Below are 18,023 nucleotides of genomic sequence, written 5' to 3'. Positions count from 1 at the left end.
TTTTCCTGCGCGCGCGCGCGCCTTTTTATTTTTGGCGTTTGATTTTCCCGTCTCTCGCCTCCTCGCTTTTTTTTATTCGTGACGTCAAGAATCATGACATCTAGAAGCTTTGTAGGTGACATATTTATAACATTTAATAACGGCAATCCTAAAACATGTTTTTTAACGCAATTGCGAACGCACTACGGCGACCTTCTTTTTGAAATACCAAAAATCGGGAGTTCGTTGTGGTGCTGTCTCCTGCATTTGTATCCTCCAACGGAAAACAGGCGACGCCGCTCAAAAACCGGTCCGAACCTTTTGAAAAATAAAGTTATACCACCACCATCACCACCACCGCAACGCCAGCGCTCGCTCCTTTCCTCCTCGCTTTGGGTCGCCATGGCAACAGCAGAGAGTCGTGAAAGAAAGTGGACTCTCAGGACTCCGCAATATTTGACGTCAAGGCACCAAGCGCCGATCGCGCGGGAACTTCGAATTCGGCATTTGGAAATTGTTTTTTTTTTTACTTTACAAATACTGAATTCCCAAATTTCAAATTTTGAGGGTAATGTCCCGGCATCGTTTTCAATTATTTCGGATAATAAAAAAAAAATATGATTTTGATGTGTCAATGCCCCTTTAATCTCGGTTGCTGCGGAGCGTTTATATGGCGTTCTCGACTCGCCACTCCGAGACTCTATAGATTGTTTCAAGCAGAACCGCCGGAACTACACCGAAAGAATGGCGGCGTCCGCGATCGCTACTCGTTGATGTGGGCGACGACGGCACCGCTATTGAAAGCGCTCCGAGCAACTCGTTCCTCTTCATTTGCGCAGCCCGGTGTACGCCGCGACGCGGGACATTGACGCCGTCGTCGCTGGTGCGAAGCGGCCGCGCATCTCGGCGCCGCTTGACTGCTCACGCTGCGAGGGCGTTCTTCCTTTCTTTCGTCGAGCATCCAACACAAAAGGTCGACACCGAGGATTCTCACCTTCAAAAAAGATCGCGCGACGATCGTTCGGATTGACGATTGATTGGCTCTTCGAGGGATCCTTTTTCCCACCAGGTGGGGAAGCCCTGGCGCGGGCCCTATCGTGCGAGCCCGAAAGGACCGATTTGTTACGATTACCGGAATCCGAGTGAGCGGGGGAGGCGCTGCACCCGGACCCTGCAGCGAGAACAATGAAGTGGAGTATCGCCTGCGAAGGTCCTGTGACTCTCTGGAGTAGATTCATCAGGCCGAGATGAAAACGAATGGTTCACCAGCCTTTCTCCGCCGGTCGGTTCGGTGATAACCGTTGGTTCTTTGAGACTTGCTGCGTGCTCGACGAGGGAGGTTGTCGGGCTAAGGTTTGTGGATCCCAAAGATTTTCGCAATATCCTTGTTCTCTATACTCCATCTCATCAGATGGAGTAGATATTTCTGCGCAAATATCTACAGTGCATGTGCATAACAGAGGCAGAGACGCGTGAGCTTCGATTCAATCGTCGATTGATTGAAAACGTGTTTGTTGTTCATTAAAGGGAAATTGGTATCCTCTGCTCTCTTTGCAACCTCCGATAGTGGGTCGGGGATTATGGGGGGAAGGGTTCGGTTGGGGCCCAGTGGAGTGACGAAGCGGGAGGTGATGATAAGACAGGCTGCTGGGGTTGTGGGGTGTCCTTTCTCCGTTGCCCCTCCCACCGGGGATTCCGGATTCAGTATCCAATTCAGGAGGTGAAACCTGGACTTGGCTGGTTTCCAAAATTTGCGGGTATTTCCCAGTATGACCTGGGACGGGCCTCTCGGGGTTGCCTCACGGCCCTCCTGGCATCATTGTCCTGGGGACAGGCTCACAAGGTGTGAGCCGCGGAGTTGAAATGTGCACGTCGGGCAGTCCGACGATGCCCCTGCATGTCTCTAAAGACTGTAGCCCGGGGGGTGCTATCGTCACGACCGTGTTGCTTTGGAGAACGCGGACGATGGTACGTCGTGTCCTGGACAAAGCCGTTGGAAAGGTCCACATTCGCTGGCTGTGTTCAGAACGTCTTCAGGGCCTTCTTACACTCACCACGGCATCGGAGTCCCTCTTCCTCCGGATTAGCTCAGCGGAACGCCTTGCTTCTACGAGATATCGAGCATAGAAGTCGCCTACAGTCGTGAGCCAACGAAGCCACAGGAGCGTCCGGTCTCGAGCTACACAGGCGCGTCATGCTGGCGGCGAGAGGAATCGCGCAAGCCCAACGCCGGCCGGTTGCGAGAATAGCCCGAATTTGTGTACAAATAGTCAGTGTGTTTCAGAAAAACGTTCAGTTGTAAGTTAGCGCTTGGTCCTGTCTCTTCTTCCTCGTATCCTCGTTTTTTAGGCGCTCTACGAGTTAAAAATGTACCAACTAGCCCACCTATCTATTTTACAGCTATCAACATCCGGCTATCCGGCCTTGCTATGTTTGATAGCACTGGCCTGTTTGCGAAAGATTCAAAATAGGTAACACGGCTTTTGATCGGGCTAGTTGGTTCATGCTCTACATTAATCAAATTGCGCAAACTGAACAAGGACGAAGAGCAGTCCTATCATATGTCCGCCTCTTCGTTCTTGTTCACTTTACACTAGTTTATCAATGTTAAAATAGGTAATTATTGGGTACTAGTAATTGGTAGATTTAAATTAAGATATGAAATCTTTCGGAATTGAGCCGATTTTGTCGAGGTGTGGTGCATCTGAAGAGAAAAACAAATTTCCTTCTGATTTTTTTTTTATTTTTTTTAATTAGTAATGTTTAGCATGTTCTGCAGCTTTTAACAATATCGACTTTCAGAACTTTCCACAGCCTCTTCTAAATAAAATTTAATAGAAACAAGAACGCGCGGCGTTAGGTTTCCCAATAGTAGAAACCCATCTAGCTGAGTGTAAGGAATGGCTCGATTTCCTGAATGTCCCGACCTTCACGGACAGGCGTATGGCTCGAATCATCCCCATCTATCTGAACGCTTCTTTGACTGATTCCTTTTCTATATTAAGGCCCAAATTCTCGTGTGGTTCCCTGACGGCTTCGCTGCGCACATTGGCAGCAACTTTTTTTAAAGTTGGCTGAGTAGAGCCGCAGCGGTTGCCTCGAGCGCAGAAACTCTTCTTACGAGGGGGAGTTCATATGCCAGAAGTGGCGATCATATATACTGATTTCATAGGGAAGATTCAAGGATTATGAGCATCCACAAATCAACGACATCGATATAGGAAGCGGGCAAGCCGGCCGCGTCGAGGCGGTCGTCTATTGTTCGCCGCCACCTAGCGGTAGCCGTCGCAGAATCATCAGGAAGCAATGACGACGAACAGCGCAGCGGGCAGTTGATTACGACGGGATTTACAGCGGTTCGAATCCGGAAAGCTTCTTCGGTAGCCGGCGCCGCCGGCGCAGAATCATCGGGAAGCAATGGGGACGAACGGCGCAGCGGACAGTGCACCCGTCGTGATTACGACGGGGTTTAAGGCGGTTACAAATCCGGAAAGCTTCTTCTGTGGTGCCGATATGACGAAGGGAAAACTCCTTCACGAATCTGGCCACATGTGCGACGTGAAGGAGGTCCGTTTTGACGGACAATTGGGTGTCACGGCGTGCTGTATACGCCGCAGACGAGCCCGCCCGCAAGAAACGTCGAGCTTCGCGTAAGTACTTAAGAGAGTTTTCCTAGTTGGCGTTAAGTGAGGTGCGCTAATGATGAACTTCTATTGCTTTCTCAGCTTGACAACAACCGGGCGATTGTTTTCGTGCCGTTCTGCGATTCCCAGCGGTACTCTAATCCGGTAGTCTGATGAAAATATCCAAGCATGGGTTGTAGCTTCGGTCTGCTTCTCGTTCTTAGTATAGTATTTGCTGCATATTTTAGAGTTTTCTGTAGGTGTCCATGTTGTTCCATCGCCGCTAGGAAACGTAAAACGTGTTATTCGTCAGTAGCTTTAAGCAAAACGCGAACTGCGAAGTGAGAAACTCCACTTACTTGCATCGACGCACAAGTCGCACTCAGAGGTCGCGCGGCGCTGCGCCTCGTACGGCTTCGAATGGAAACCGTACGCAGCATTCGTTGTGGTTTTTTTTTTTTGGTTTCGATTAGACATCTTAGACATTACAGCGCTAATCCGCTACTGCCGCTGCAACGCGCAAACAACGCAGCGACTGGCAGAAGCTTCCCGATGAAACGGACCCCTTTGCCGTTAGGGGTGCCCTGGTCGGGGCTTGAATTAGGTCTACCTGGTTCCTATTTGCTCTGAGTCTGTTTTAATAACTAAGTGTCGTAGTTTATTGCTGGTGTGAACAAACTAAGTTTATATCGTGTAGAAGCAACACAATTAAGTGGGTTTTTTTTTCTGCTTTTCCGACCAGCGTGTTAATGTTGTTGAGTAATGTAGTTTTAAATGCTCAACGTTGGACATTGTTTATTTCCATCCTCGACCATGTAGAAGACCATATAGCACTTGTGGCCTGGGTTAATGCACGCTTCACGAAACGATCATTTCAAATCATTCCAAGACGATTAAGATATTTTAATGACGACTCAGTGACGAACTCAAGCACCCCGGCATTCGGAGCCTTTGTACAACCATTCCTGTTATCTGATACTATGTGAACTGACAGCTCAGGAACCTCAAGGCGTAGCTTACGATGTTCAGACTTCTCACCAGGGCCTCTAAACTCGTCAAACACTAAGTTGGGGCCGAAGTTGACGGAGCGCATCGATTGGCATATCACGACGATGACTTCGCACTTTTTCCGACGACGTCCAATCGGCGCTATCCGCGAACTTTTGGCTCCAACTTTGTGTTTAGCGAGTTTGGGGCCCCTGGTGACTCGGATAGCAGAAGACAGACAACGGGGGGCGTGACGATGCACTTTTGACGCAGCTTGTTTGGCTCCGTGGGATTGTCGGCGGCAGTTGGACTTCGAGTGGAACGTAGTATGGACGTTAGCATCGCTGATCCGCGCGAAAGATGCTGAATCACTGAGCTGTGCACGCATGCGCAGCGTATGAAATACCTCACAGCGCATGCTCAAAAGGCGTTCCACAGCCCAGCAGACAAAGATGGCAGCACGCAGAAGGCGAAAAGCTTCTGCAAAAGTCTATATAGACCTTTGCAAAAATCGCCTTCTGCGCGCTGCCATCTTTGTCTGCTGGGCTGTGGAACGCGTTCTGAGCATGCGCCGTTGCTCTGCTGTGCGGTATATCAGACTCTGCGCATGCGTCCACAACTCAGTGACTCTGCATTTTTCACCCGGGTGACAAGCGATGCAAAGGTCTATACCGGGGCTCTAATCTGGGCAGCTGGCAAAAGAAAAAAGAGTCGGCGAGGAATTCGACCGCCGTGATTGGCCGGCGGCAGGTCAAGCGCGGCGCCAGCCAATCACTGCCGCCGACTTTTCTTTCGCCTCGTGTCCAGATTGGAGCTCCTACTCGTCCCCTCCTGAGCCATTTTAATGGGCATTTAAATATTAACATTGACCCAGCGACTCAACGGGCTAACGTATCGCAGCTACGCACTCACCGTCCGCGCGTGTCGCTCCACCACTTTACTACTCAAACTGCACAGCGTGGCGCATTAAAGCATCGCATTAAGTATATATGGACAAAAACGATATCGGTCTCTGCTTCGCCTTCATTCTTGACACTCTGATGTGACTTTGGTATAATGGCACTGTGTCCTTACCCCTCGAGTGCCAGATTGTAGGGTTGGCCGACTTCCCCCTTCCGAGCCGAAGAACTTCATAGCGCAGGACGGCTTGACACTTCAACTCGAAGAGTTCGGGTCTGACGGATCATTGTCGCGTGAAACCGGCGTTTAGCGCGAGACAGCTGACCATGCGGGCGTCACGCGGAAAGACCGTCGGTGGCAGCACGGTAGCTCCACCTGACGTGATGGCTTTAGTGGCACCGCTGCTTCCGCCAGCGGCCGACAGGGGGCGGAGGCAGTGTTCCGCTTGGCCTCCATGTCGATGTGACCGACGTGCTGTAACGGAGACGCTATCTCAGAAATGGTTCGTTCTGGATCTCGTTCTGCAACGTAAAGTGTCAGACAGCCTTACCTGGGATTTCTATATAGATTTGTTTTTCTCTTTTTTTCGCCCTTCCTTACCGTACGTGTTTGCACGAAACGCACGTGATTGTTACTAAACGCGCCTGCCATCAGTATCGCCCCTCAGAATCCTTCATAGTATATTTTGCGGCCGTATTGAACCCTAAAGAGGAGTACTTTTGGGTCTTTATTCGAAACGTGTTTTGTGTACTTTTGTTTCGGCGTATTATTTCTCGCGGCGTTTATGCTGTCTCGTGTGCGGGGCCTAAAAGGCGGAAAAGAGAGAGGGTAAACTCTTCGAGGCGAGGCAAATTGCTCCGCCACTTTGTGTTGTTTGGTCGGGTCACCGTGCGTGCTGATTTATGGTTCCGGGGTGGACTATGTTTGCTCTTCAGAACTTGGGTTGTGTCGGGCGTATTCAGACCGGCTGAGCTGCTTGCGAGCTACATTGGGTTGGGGGAAGGGAGTGACCTGGTGGAGTGATCTATGATCGGTATAAATATCCTACTGAGGAAGGGATTCATGCTGTGATAAATGTTATTGTTCTATGTAGTGTCAGTATTCGCACGTGCAAAATCAAATTGTCTGAGTAGGGTTTTGTGCAAATAATCTGGTCGCATTCGCGAGAAGGACCCTATAAAACTGGCAGTGATGAGAGCGCTGCGTCATTTGCTCCGAATTTTGCCATGAACGCGAGTCGATCTGCTGCATGTCATGGCAAAATACCATTTTTACGAAGTGTTGGGCCACGGAAGCTCCAAATTGAGCTTAAGCAAAGTAAAAAAAAAAAAAAAATAAGTAAAAGTAGCAAGGCAAAAGGTATTCAGATTGGGGCGTGCGGCGGTACCTCCCCAACGATGAATGCGGCCGAAAATGAGAGAGAAACCAGGTTTCCGTGAAAACATATGCGCCGTTTCAACGAGACAAGAAAAGACGCGCGAATCCGAAAAAGTATGCTCGCACTACGGGTCGGTGGACTATATATAGCGGCAGGGGGCGGCTTTATTAGAATTGACGTGTTGCGCCATGATCGTCCCATCCCTCTCCCCACAGAGTTGCTAACACTGGGTCAATTACCTGCGGGCTAACCGGGATTTCTGTCTTCCTCTTCTGCTCTTACTTGCCCCTGTGTATAATTTTGAACGGTAAACATTCTTACCATTTTTCTGGTAACGCTGAGCGAGTTATTAGCGGCAAGATGTTTCGGTGGCGCCCTCGTTCGGTTACCTTTCGTGACGTCATTACCTTCTGAACAACAAGTTTGATGGTGATTGTATTGGGCATGGTGGAAGCCTGAAATCATATTGCTCTCAGAGTAGCACTGCCCACACCGTCAAAATTGAAGTTCTTACATTGCTCTTATTTGCGTCGATTTGATATCCTTTCCTGACGTCCCAGTCAGCATTCGGCCAAGTGTGGTGGACCGATCACAGCGACGCTTTCGATCGCTCACGTCGCCAATAGGGCTGGTTTCCACGAGACGAGTGCAAGGCTGCAGTCCCCCTGCCCGTACATGATATACGAGAGACACGGCGTTCGCGGCAGATCTGATGACAGAATTGTATGAAAACGGGCCTCTCAAGCTCGTTCCGAGCACGTTTTGCCTCATATGCATTCGGACATGTTCTGCGGGCAGTTTTTGGTTTTACCAGTGAGAGACCTACGAGGAAGAAACGAGCCTCAGACGCTGTCTACAGACTGTCTTTTGCATGATGTGTGAGCAGCGTTACTGCGGCTGAATGTCATGGGGAACGTGTCAAAGGTCTGCTAAATTTAGCTCCCTGTCGACATTGGAAAAGCTCGCGAAGAATTGCGCCGAGTGCACCTCAAACCAATCTGCACGTTCTGTGCCTTCAGACTTTATTTGTAAATGAAGATTTTTTTTAAATACCTATTGTAATTAGAACCATACTTACGATTTACGGCGCTCGAGAAGAATTGACACTAGAACACGCGCACCAGGATATATGAATCACTCATTGAGCGCTGGGCTTGACTTCTGGGGGTAACTAAAGCCACTGAATGAGCTACGCTTCAGAGTAACGACACCTCAGCCATATTAGCGGCGAGATGTTTTGGTGGCGCCCTCCTACGGTTCCCCCTTGTTACGTCATTACCTTGCGAACAATAAGTTCGATGGTGTTTGTAAATAGCACGGTGGAAGCCTGAAATCATATCGGTCTCAAAGCAACACTGCCAACACCGTCGAAATTAAAGTTCTTTCATTCCTCTTATTTCCGTCGATGGTATACCCTTTCCGACGTCATAGTCAGCTTTTGGACCAATCGTGGAAAGCCGACCACAGCGACGCTTTCGGTCGCGCACGTCGCCAATTAGTGCTTAAAATCATGGTTGCCAGTTATCTGAAGCTTTGTCTGAAATCGCAGGAAACTCTTCTATGTCCTCCAGAAATGTTAAAACAGTTCGCGACAAAGCAAAGCAGTATATTACATGAGCTTCCCAACACGGTATCTAAAGCTGAGGAAGTCGCATTTTTGAATTTTGACGATCGACAGTTGTGTCTGCTCTGCACCAAACACCAAGATGGCGGCGCCCACTGGCAGATTGGGGAGCGGAGTAAGCGTAGCTCATTTAGTTGCTCTAGGGCTAACAATTTTACCCCGAAGCTCATTCGGCGCTGAGAGGAAGTCAAGGGCGCTCAATGAGCGATTCATTTTTACTGGTGTGCATGTTTGAGTGTGAATTGTTCTTGTGCGCCATAAATTATAAGCGTGTGTAACTAACTTTGACCTCAGTCTGTTCTGTCTAAGGTGAGATGTGTGTTTGTTTTCTATAACTACGTTTATACTCTTCTTACGAAAGGTAATTAGTAATACGTTTCGATATCAAAGATTAACTTTCAGTTATCATCGATGATAAGCTTTCCACCTGATTTATGAGTCTCATTTTTAAGTGGCGAATACTAGCACATACGTTGGCATCTCCCCCGAAAGCGTGAGTGGTGGCTCCATACCAGCACATATTTCCTGCTACACAACCTGCTAAAAAAAAAATAAAAAAGTTTGTTAGCGATTTTTATTTTGAAAGTTCTATGATGCATGGAATGCAGTAGCTTAGAAGACATTAAACAGCACGTTACGCGAGTTACGCGAGAGAGTACGTTACGCAGCACGTTAGGCGAGACTTCCCCCGCTAAATACGGCGGGAACATTAACCACGTGACGATGACACGTGACCTGACGTCATGGTGTCAGGTCGTGTTGTCAAGTGATATCATGACGTCACGTGGCGTCAATTCATGTGACGTCAGATCACGTGACATCGATTTCCCCTTTAAATTTAGCGGGGAAGTGCACGGACGGACGGTGAAAATTCTGGGATTCTTGGGCTTTAGGCTGACCCTGTTCTTTTTTTTTTCTTTTTTTTCAGCGAGTTACTGATTGTGTACGGTAAACAGAGGGAATCTAACCAGACCCGTCTTATTTTGTTGTGTTAAACGAAGCATCGTGAGCGCCGTTGCGGTGCCCACCCCAACTCCAGCTTTGAAAAGGCGAACGCTCGTTGCCTTATTTTGCTCCAGAATACTTTTATTACAAGTTCTGAACATAAAAGTGAAATTTACGTGCTGTAAAAGTATGTACGCTGATAATCTGGCTTAATTGGGACGACAAGGTTGGGACGATTTTTTGTCTGGTTGTAATTTATCCCCTTCGCATCTCATTAATCTCGTACATGCCCACATGTGAAACTCTTGGACACTTAGGTGTAGTATGCATGTTCATAAGTTATAACGTTTTTTTATTCATAATTTGAATGTAATTCGCAACTTGGGTATTATGTAGTGTCTCAAGATGGCGAACGTTGCGGTGTATTCTAGCCCAAGAATTCAAAAAGCGCGCCTTTTTTCATACGCAGCCGTTTTCGGTGTGACCGTGATGATGATAATGGCGAAGCTGGTCTTGACGCGCCATCTGTCGACTGTGGTCGGAAGCTCGCTCCAACAGGCTTTTCCCCCTTTCAATTTATTTTTGTGGAGACGGCATCTGGGCTGTTAATCCAATCACCCTTGGTTCGCTGGTATACGCCGTATATGAAACGTGAAGATATTTTCCGCTGCTTGCACGGGTATGTCAGGTCGAAGATGGCCCAGTTGAGGCTCCGAAGGTAGCTACAACGGCAGCGCGGCGGCCTTACGCGCGAGAAGTCGCTGGTTCGATTCCCAACGGGTCCGACGCTGTTATCAAATTCCGGATAGTGATTTTACCTCTTCACTATTCGTGCCAAATACAGCAAAATCGACGTCCCCATGCAACACTCTGGATCCTGATGTGTGGGACACCGGAGCAACCATGCGGGCACAATTTTTGCTACTATAAAGACGTGGAGCATAAAGCAGTCTTGTACGTAGTTTAAGCTCTAGTTTAACTATCTTTCTGAGAGATTAGTTACTTTCAATTACATTTATATTTTGGTAATTAGCAGTTTACTTTAAATACTTTTTTCGAGTAAGTTTTACTCAATTTACAAATTGCTTATGAATTTTAGTGGTACGTTTGCTTATCAACAAACATTCCTGCAAAAAAAAAAGTAACAAGATTTCGTAAGATCAGCTGATATTTGCAAAGAGGGGGAAGCAAATGGCGTGGGCGGGGGGGGGGGGGGGGGGGAGAGGGGGGGAGTGCCCAAAATTTCTTGAAATTTTCACGAGCCCCCTACTGCAACGACCCTGCTACGAGACGCAGGGAGCTGATAGTCACGTCGCAAGTGAGGCCGAGTAACTGCGGGATTAGCGCCGAAGAGTGGTGTTTCTTCGTGTCCCGAAGCTCAAGGAGGCTTGTCGGATTATAAGAAAGTGCTTGTCCCCGCTGCTACCCAACGTAGAAACTCTCGCCCACTACAGGAGGTGTACACACTGCATCCTCTCTCAAAGGAGGCAACAAAATGTAGCACCCGCTCTGACGCTCGTTTGGGTCTCTTTCAGTTTTTGCTGTACTTGAAAAAATGCGTGCTAAAGGGCACGTAAAGGTAACCGTTGCCTTTCCTCCCAAAACTCAGAATATGGAGGTATTTCGAGATTCGAAGATCGTTCGAGAAACGACACAGTTAGGCACGCAGAGGCAGTACGAGCTATTAAAGCATTTATGTGAAAACGCAGGCCGCTTTATACTTGACTAGCAGAATTTCGCTGACTGATCAAAACCTATTTAATTCGAGTAATCTCTAATCTACTCAAATTGCTTTTGAGGTCAATACTCAATAACTTAACATAATGACTTTTTTTGAGTAACTTCTACATGCTTGGCATTAAGGCACTCGCAAGAGTCGACACTACAAAGTATTGAAGAGCACTCAGGCACTTCCTTGGGTCGTATCCAGGGTTTCGTGTTTTCGGTAAATTCCGATAAACCCCGAAGCCGGTGTTATCAAAATCGGAGAAAATAGAAAACACCGGAACATTGAATTTTCTTGTTTTTGAATAAGGTTAACCGAATCTTCACGGGAAGAAAATCTCGCTTTATATTATGTCTGACCAGAAACGCGCCGTGCACTGAATATACCTTTTGTTATATTACCCAAGCACCGATGAGCATGGTGCGAATATAGTTACACACGCTGCACGCAGGAGCGAATTTAGGGGGGGTCGGTCGGTCGGGTCTGTAGTGGAGATGTCATTACGGGCGATACGTTGCCTGTTTTGTTGACTTAATATTCGTTATATTACCGAAAACTAATCATTTCTCCTTAAAAAAAGCTGGTGTCGACTTTCTATTTTAAAAAGCTGACCTTGGGGGCTTAAAAGGGGCGGTCACCCCCCTCTTTTCACACCCTTAAATCCTCCCACATGCTGGTGTCTGCAGGAGTAACTGTTTTAAAACAAACGCCTCAAACAAGTGGTATCTTGCACGCGCGTTCGTCAAAGCCTTATTTTGGTTAGTAGCATCGAATATTTTATGCGGGGAAAGCGAGCGCGTGCGGCGCGTAGTCTTTTATTCCCAACATGCTCCTTGATGGTCGGGTAATTTAGCAATAGGTTTATACTGTCATCAAATCTGCTTCTCTCTTCGGGAACCACCTCGTTGTCCAAAGGTCGTTTTCACAGTACGTCAATCCTGCATTTTGTTGTTAGATGTCAGCGTGATGAAACTTGTAAGCTTTTGTGACCTGTCGATTGAAAGGTGTGTCGTGAACCTCCGGATTTCCCGCCTTTAGCACGTGCCAGGCTGCTCATAACAACATAATTTTTGCGAAAACACCCTATTCTTGTCGGCATATGATCGGGACGTTTACAAAGTATTCGGGTCTCCCCCACACTTGCCTGGAGGTAGAGGAATTCCATACCGGTGTCCTGTATTTTCTTCAACATAATCCCCCATTAACGCCTTTATTTATTATTGAACATTGATACGGCAAACCACCAAACCTACAATAAAAGGAAATGAAATCTTGAAATTACGCTTCTGAACTTGAAAGGAAATAAACCCTGAACACATGCAACTCTATAATTATATACAAACTCGTTCACACCTCATGAACGGTAGTAAAAAAAAAAAGTCTGACTTTTCGCGTGCACGTTTCAAACGTCAAAAGTGTCGCTTCTTCCTCCGATACCAAATCTTGTAAGAACTACTTCGCGTGGCGTATTGGAGGGGAAAATGATTATAGGGTATTGAGTTTTTGGGGATTATTATTTATGTATTTTTATTCGGGCGTGTGTGGTGTTTTTTTTCTTTTTTTTATGCAAATTACCGTAATATTTCGAGAGATAACCTTTCTAAAAGAAAAAGCAAATTGGGTGGAAATGAAACGCAAGCTAACTTTTGGTGTGCGATCAAAAAAAGTTGAGAACACGAGACAGCTGCGCACTTCTTATCAGTTGTGGATGCGAAGGCGTGAATGTCGTTCTTCCGCAACCCTTAGCTTGTATGCAATGTAAAAAATAATAATAAAAAGAAAACTCCGAGCAAGCGAAAAAGAAAAGGATTCTCGAGTTATCTGGAACATTTCAGTCATGCAAACCAAAGAAAATCAGAAATGACAAACGCTGGCGGGGATCATACCCCAGCGAGCGGCGTTGGAGCCGAGCACGCTGCTGACTCAGCTATTCGCACGCGGCAATATTTCAGTTTTATTTCTTAAAACGTTTTTTCATTCATTAGTATACAGCCAGGAACTTGTCATTTCCGCCGGGAAGTTCATGTGAACAAGTTGTGTGAACATCGACTCGAAGTTCATGTGAACATGAAGCTGACATGCTCATTGTACCAGGTTATAATCATTTCTATTTGAACCGAACAGATAAACGTGGTGGTGGTGTTTCTATTCACGTAAAATGTTCTATTAAATGCGAGTTGCTACATGCGTTTTCTCAAATATCAAGCGATTATGATGTACTAACTCTAAAATGTGGTAACACTATTTTTACTGTTATATACCGCCCCCCTTCGGCAGATTTTGGAAACTTCATTTCTTTTCTTGAGCGCTTCTTTGACTATGTCTCGGTAAATAACTATCGCCTTGTTCTAGGCGGCGATTTCAATGTTAACATATTAGATGACTCCTTCTATTCAAATTCTCTCAGTAGTACACTCAACTCTAACGGCTTTGTAAATGTAATTACGTCTGCTACTAGAATCACCCAAACCACGTCAAACGCAATTGATCTTTTTATTACGAACGTTACAACCAAAGTTAAGGTATCTGGCACTATAAGCTGCAGTATCAGTGACCACATTCCCATTTTCTTGTCGATACAAAATTATGAAATACCGAAAAAAGTAAAAAGTACCGCCACTTTCCGTAAAATGTCCGATGACTGCCTCCTGGCATTTAGGGATGCAGTTTTTAACTGTGACTGGAGCTTTGTTTATTCCAGCTTAAACGTCGATGTCTCTTATAATACTTTCCTGGACGTTTTTAAAGAACTTTACCATTTGCATTTTCCGTTAAAAACCGTAACCGTAAACAAAAAGATAAGGAAACCCTGGGTGACCGCCGTACACATTAAAATGATGCATAAAAAAGACCGCCTATACACGGCTTTCCTAAAAACGAGGGACCCAAACAGGCTCTCATCTTTTAAGAAATTTAAGAATAATCTAACTTCTGAACTTAGAAAAGCAAAATCTTCATACTATAAGCATATGTTCCATAATGTCACTAGAGAGCGCCCCGATGTGGTTTGGAAAATAATAAATGAAGTCATAAATCGTACAAAGGTGTCCCCCTCTATCGGTGAATTAAAAATAGACGGTCAAGTTATGTCCGATGAAAGTCTGGCGGAATGCTTTAACACTCACTTTTCGGTTGAACAACCCACTGCTTTTAATCTCAGTGCCCTTTCATTTGTGAGGCATAATAACGATACTTTTTTTCTAAATCCAACTGACGAAATTGAGATATGTAATATATTCTTAGGACTAAAAAACAGCAAAAGTAGTGACGTTGATCAATTACAAATAAAGCCGGCTAAATATGTAATAGATATAATCGCCCCATGCTTAGCATACATATATAATTTGGCATTATCATCTGGACAATTTCCAGCAAACATAAAGTTGGCAAAAGTTTCTGCTATATATAAAGGAGGCGATAAGAACGTCCCGAATAATTACAGGCCTATATCAGTATTACCTATCTTCTCTAAGGCACTTGAAAAAACTGTACTCGCACGTCTAAATTCGTTTTTTTACAAAACATTCTATACTATCGGACTGTCAATTTGGTTTTCGACAAGGTAAATCCACTGAAGCCGCTTTATTACTTCAAAAAGAAATTATATTGCAAAATATTGAAAAAAGGCTTCTTACGTTAGGTGTATTTATCGACTTCAGTAAAGCGTTCGATGTTCTCAATCACCGCATTCTTCTTGCTAAACTTGGCAACTATGGTGTCCGCGGAGTACCCCTTGCTTTACTTACATCATATCTACAATATAGGAAACAGTGCGTAGTAATTGACGGTCATTACTCTTCCTTTCATAATGTTATCGCTGGTGTGCCGCAAGGAAGCATACTTGGGCCTTTTCTATTTAATGTATACATAAATGATATTGTTAACATCGATCGCAAAGTTCAGTTTGTCATTTATGCTGATGATACGAGCCTCTTTGTTTCTGCTACTGATGCTGATGTTCTGATATGTAAAGCGAATATCTTAAGTAAATTTGACGTGTGGTCCAATGTTAATGGCCTTAAAGTAAACACCCAAAAATCTAAAGCCATTTTATTTAGATCTATTAATAAACCAGTTCTGGTTGAAAATGAAATCAAACTTGGTGATTCACAAATTGAATTAGTTAGCCAACATAAAATTTTAGGAGTACTTTTTTTCCGAGTATATGATGTGGGACAGCCATGTTAACTATCTAATTGCTAAACTTTCCAGAGTTGTTGGCATTATTGCCCGCTGTCGTCATGTTCTACTAATCAGTATTAAGTTAAAACTTTACTACGCACTATTTGAGTCCAATTTAAATTACTGTAATCTTGTATGGGCTACGACAACTAAGACAAACCTTCACATTATACTATTATTGCAAAAAAAAAGTTTTACGTTTTATCGCGGGTGTCTCATATACAGACCATACAGAACTATTATTTTCTAGATATAAGATACTTCCCGTAGAACGCGTGTATAATTATCGTTTACTCTGTACCCTTCGTTTCTCATCGCCAACACTCATAGATTTTTTGTATTTTATTTCTGAACTTCAGAAACGTGAAAGTAATCTAAACACACGCCGTGTCGACACTTGGCTCCTTCCTCGGTGCCGCACAAATTACAACCTCCAATCATTGCATTACAAAGTACCATACGTGTTAAATAAATGTTCCACGAACAACATAAACATCTACACAATCGGCAAAAAAGACTTACGTACCTACTGTTTTAACTATTCATAGCTAATTTTGTTCTTCTGCTACTCCAATGTTATGTGACCTTGTTTTATTTTTCTTATCACCATGGTAAAGTGTTTTATATGTTTGCTGTCCGAGCTGCTGCCATGTATAAGGGGGACCCAGACCCAGTCAAGCTGCTTTTAGCAGCTTTTTGTCTGGGGACCCCTCCAGTACTTCTGGAAAAATAAAGTTTATTGTATTGTATTGTATTGTATCTTTTACGAAGTGCTGCAGTGTGATCGATGCAATTGTGCCCTCAACCAACGTGAGCAGTTACACTCGTTGACAAAAGGAGATGGAGATGGCGCCTTTAGGCAACATACCCGAGTAGCTTATGGAGCCTCCAACAAGAAGAAAAACAAATTCGACGATGCAGTTTCAGTCTCAGGTGGTTGTGCAGGATTCGTTCTGCCTAGGCTCGCGTTGATTGGGTTAGGAAAATAAATTAACATTTGTTCTACTCCCTCTATCAAAATAAATTACTCTGCCCGCCACTGTTAGCGCGAACAAGTGGGGTCACACTGCTCGTTTATATCATGCAATCACCGCAATATCCGTGGTTCGAATGCCGCGTGCAAAGTTTTCTCCTTGAACTCATTGCGACACGGCATTTGAAGTATGGATCTCACGCCGACTCGCGCTCGAATCTGTATACAGACTGTCGTTTGTATGGTGTATGAGCAGTGTGACCCCGACTTTAGCGTAACTGTGTGTGCTCCAGAGCTTATACGGTTACGCTAAAACAAGTGACCGTCTTTTCTTCCTTTCTTTTTTTTTTTTTTTTGTATTAAAGAGTTGTTATTACAACTCTAAATGTGGTGGAAAGTGCTCACTTGGGGCTCAAAAAATAATTGGTAAATTTTGGTCCCCGCCCTTGAACTAAATTGCTTAAAAGCACCGATGTCGTGTTCGCAATAACAGATTGACGCAGTGTATACCTCTGGCCAACATGTACTTACATCGCCGCACAAACTGCCTCGGTGAATGAGTCTTTGCGGGAGACCGTACAGGGGGCTAAAGATACGCCGTGCACGTGTGATTCTTCGCCGAAAGAGCGACCGCGGGAAATTTGGGGGGGGGGGGGGGGGGGGGGGGGGGGGGGTGCGCGGTCATGCTACGCAAACGTCTTTGTGGGAGGAAATTTAGTGTCGGATAATCCTGGGCGACGAACCTTCAGGAGGCTGCCAGCCGACAAGGGGCTTCGCGTGCCGAGTTTGGAAGCGGATTTAGCGCACTTTAAGCTTGATGCATGTGCGTAGACGGCGAGAGACGCCGCCGAGCTCGGGAGCCCAAGCTCGCCACGATTATGGGCCTTACTTATCGGGATTCGCGTGTTCAGTTTGATGCGGCTCATTGGAATTTGAGGCCACTGGTTCGCTGAAGGAAAGGGGAGAAATACAGCTCTTCGCAGGAAAAGTACATAATCGCTTTTATCTTTCCGACTTTCTCGTGCCTATAAGTATATAGGTACCAGCATTACAGCGACAAATTGATGCAAGCATGCAGATAAAACTAGGAATTCTCGTTTTCTCTAGAGACGCTGGTGTTCTCGTAGCGTAGCACAGAACCGGGTGCCTTCGGTATTTATTTCGGAGAACTAGTTTATCCATCCGTATTTAATCTGAATGGCAGTTATCTTCTCTCGCACACGTTTAAAACTTTAGGTGTTCCGTTTTGTGAAATCGCCGAGAAAGTTGTGCTTCATAGGCAACTTCCTTCATTTTATTCTTTACCGGCGGGTTAAAGGTCATCTGTAAAGCTTGTGGTCTTTTATGGCTTTCAGAGCCACTAATATTGAGTTTCTCATTCATGTAGGTAAGTTTGCTTCGCAATGGTGTAATGTCTCGGTCTATCTATCCCCATTTTCGGCGTATTGTTGTTTTGTTCTTCGGGCTCTTCACTCCTTCTGCAATGTTGGAAAATTATTGAAGAATTTATTTTTCACTGTTAACCAGATTTTTCGCACCAACTTCAATCTTATACGGATCGAATGTCCCATCTTTCTAGTGGCGAGTAAATAAATTATTTTCGAGACAAAAAAAAAATCCTTCAAATCATTTTTCATTGTCTCTCAGTCTTGCTTGCGTTACATTCACATTTATTTCGGGAATAAATCAACCCTCAGCTGCATTAG

At 45.4% G+C, this 18,023-nt stretch overlaps 1 protein-coding gene across 1 annotated transcript in view; it reads left to right on the top strand.

The window, feature by feature from the left end:
* LOC8050805 (vang-like protein 2-B) overlaps window positions 1-18,023 on the top strand; it is a 176,404-nt gene that overhangs the window by 136,220 nt on the left and 22,161 nt on the right. The window lies entirely within an intron of this gene.

Source organism: Ixodes scapularis, unplaced genomic scaffold (genome assembly GCF_016920785.2).
Source record: "Ixodes scapularis isolate PalLabHiFi unplaced genomic scaffold, ASM1692078v2 PGA_scaffold0__279_contigs__length_252992795, whole genome shotgun sequence".
Taxonomy (NCBI): domain Eukaryota; kingdom Metazoa; phylum Arthropoda; class Arachnida; order Ixodida; family Ixodidae; genus Ixodes; species Ixodes scapularis.
Note: the sequence above shows the minus strand (reverse complement) of the source record. Positions and strands in the feature narration are given on the sequence as shown.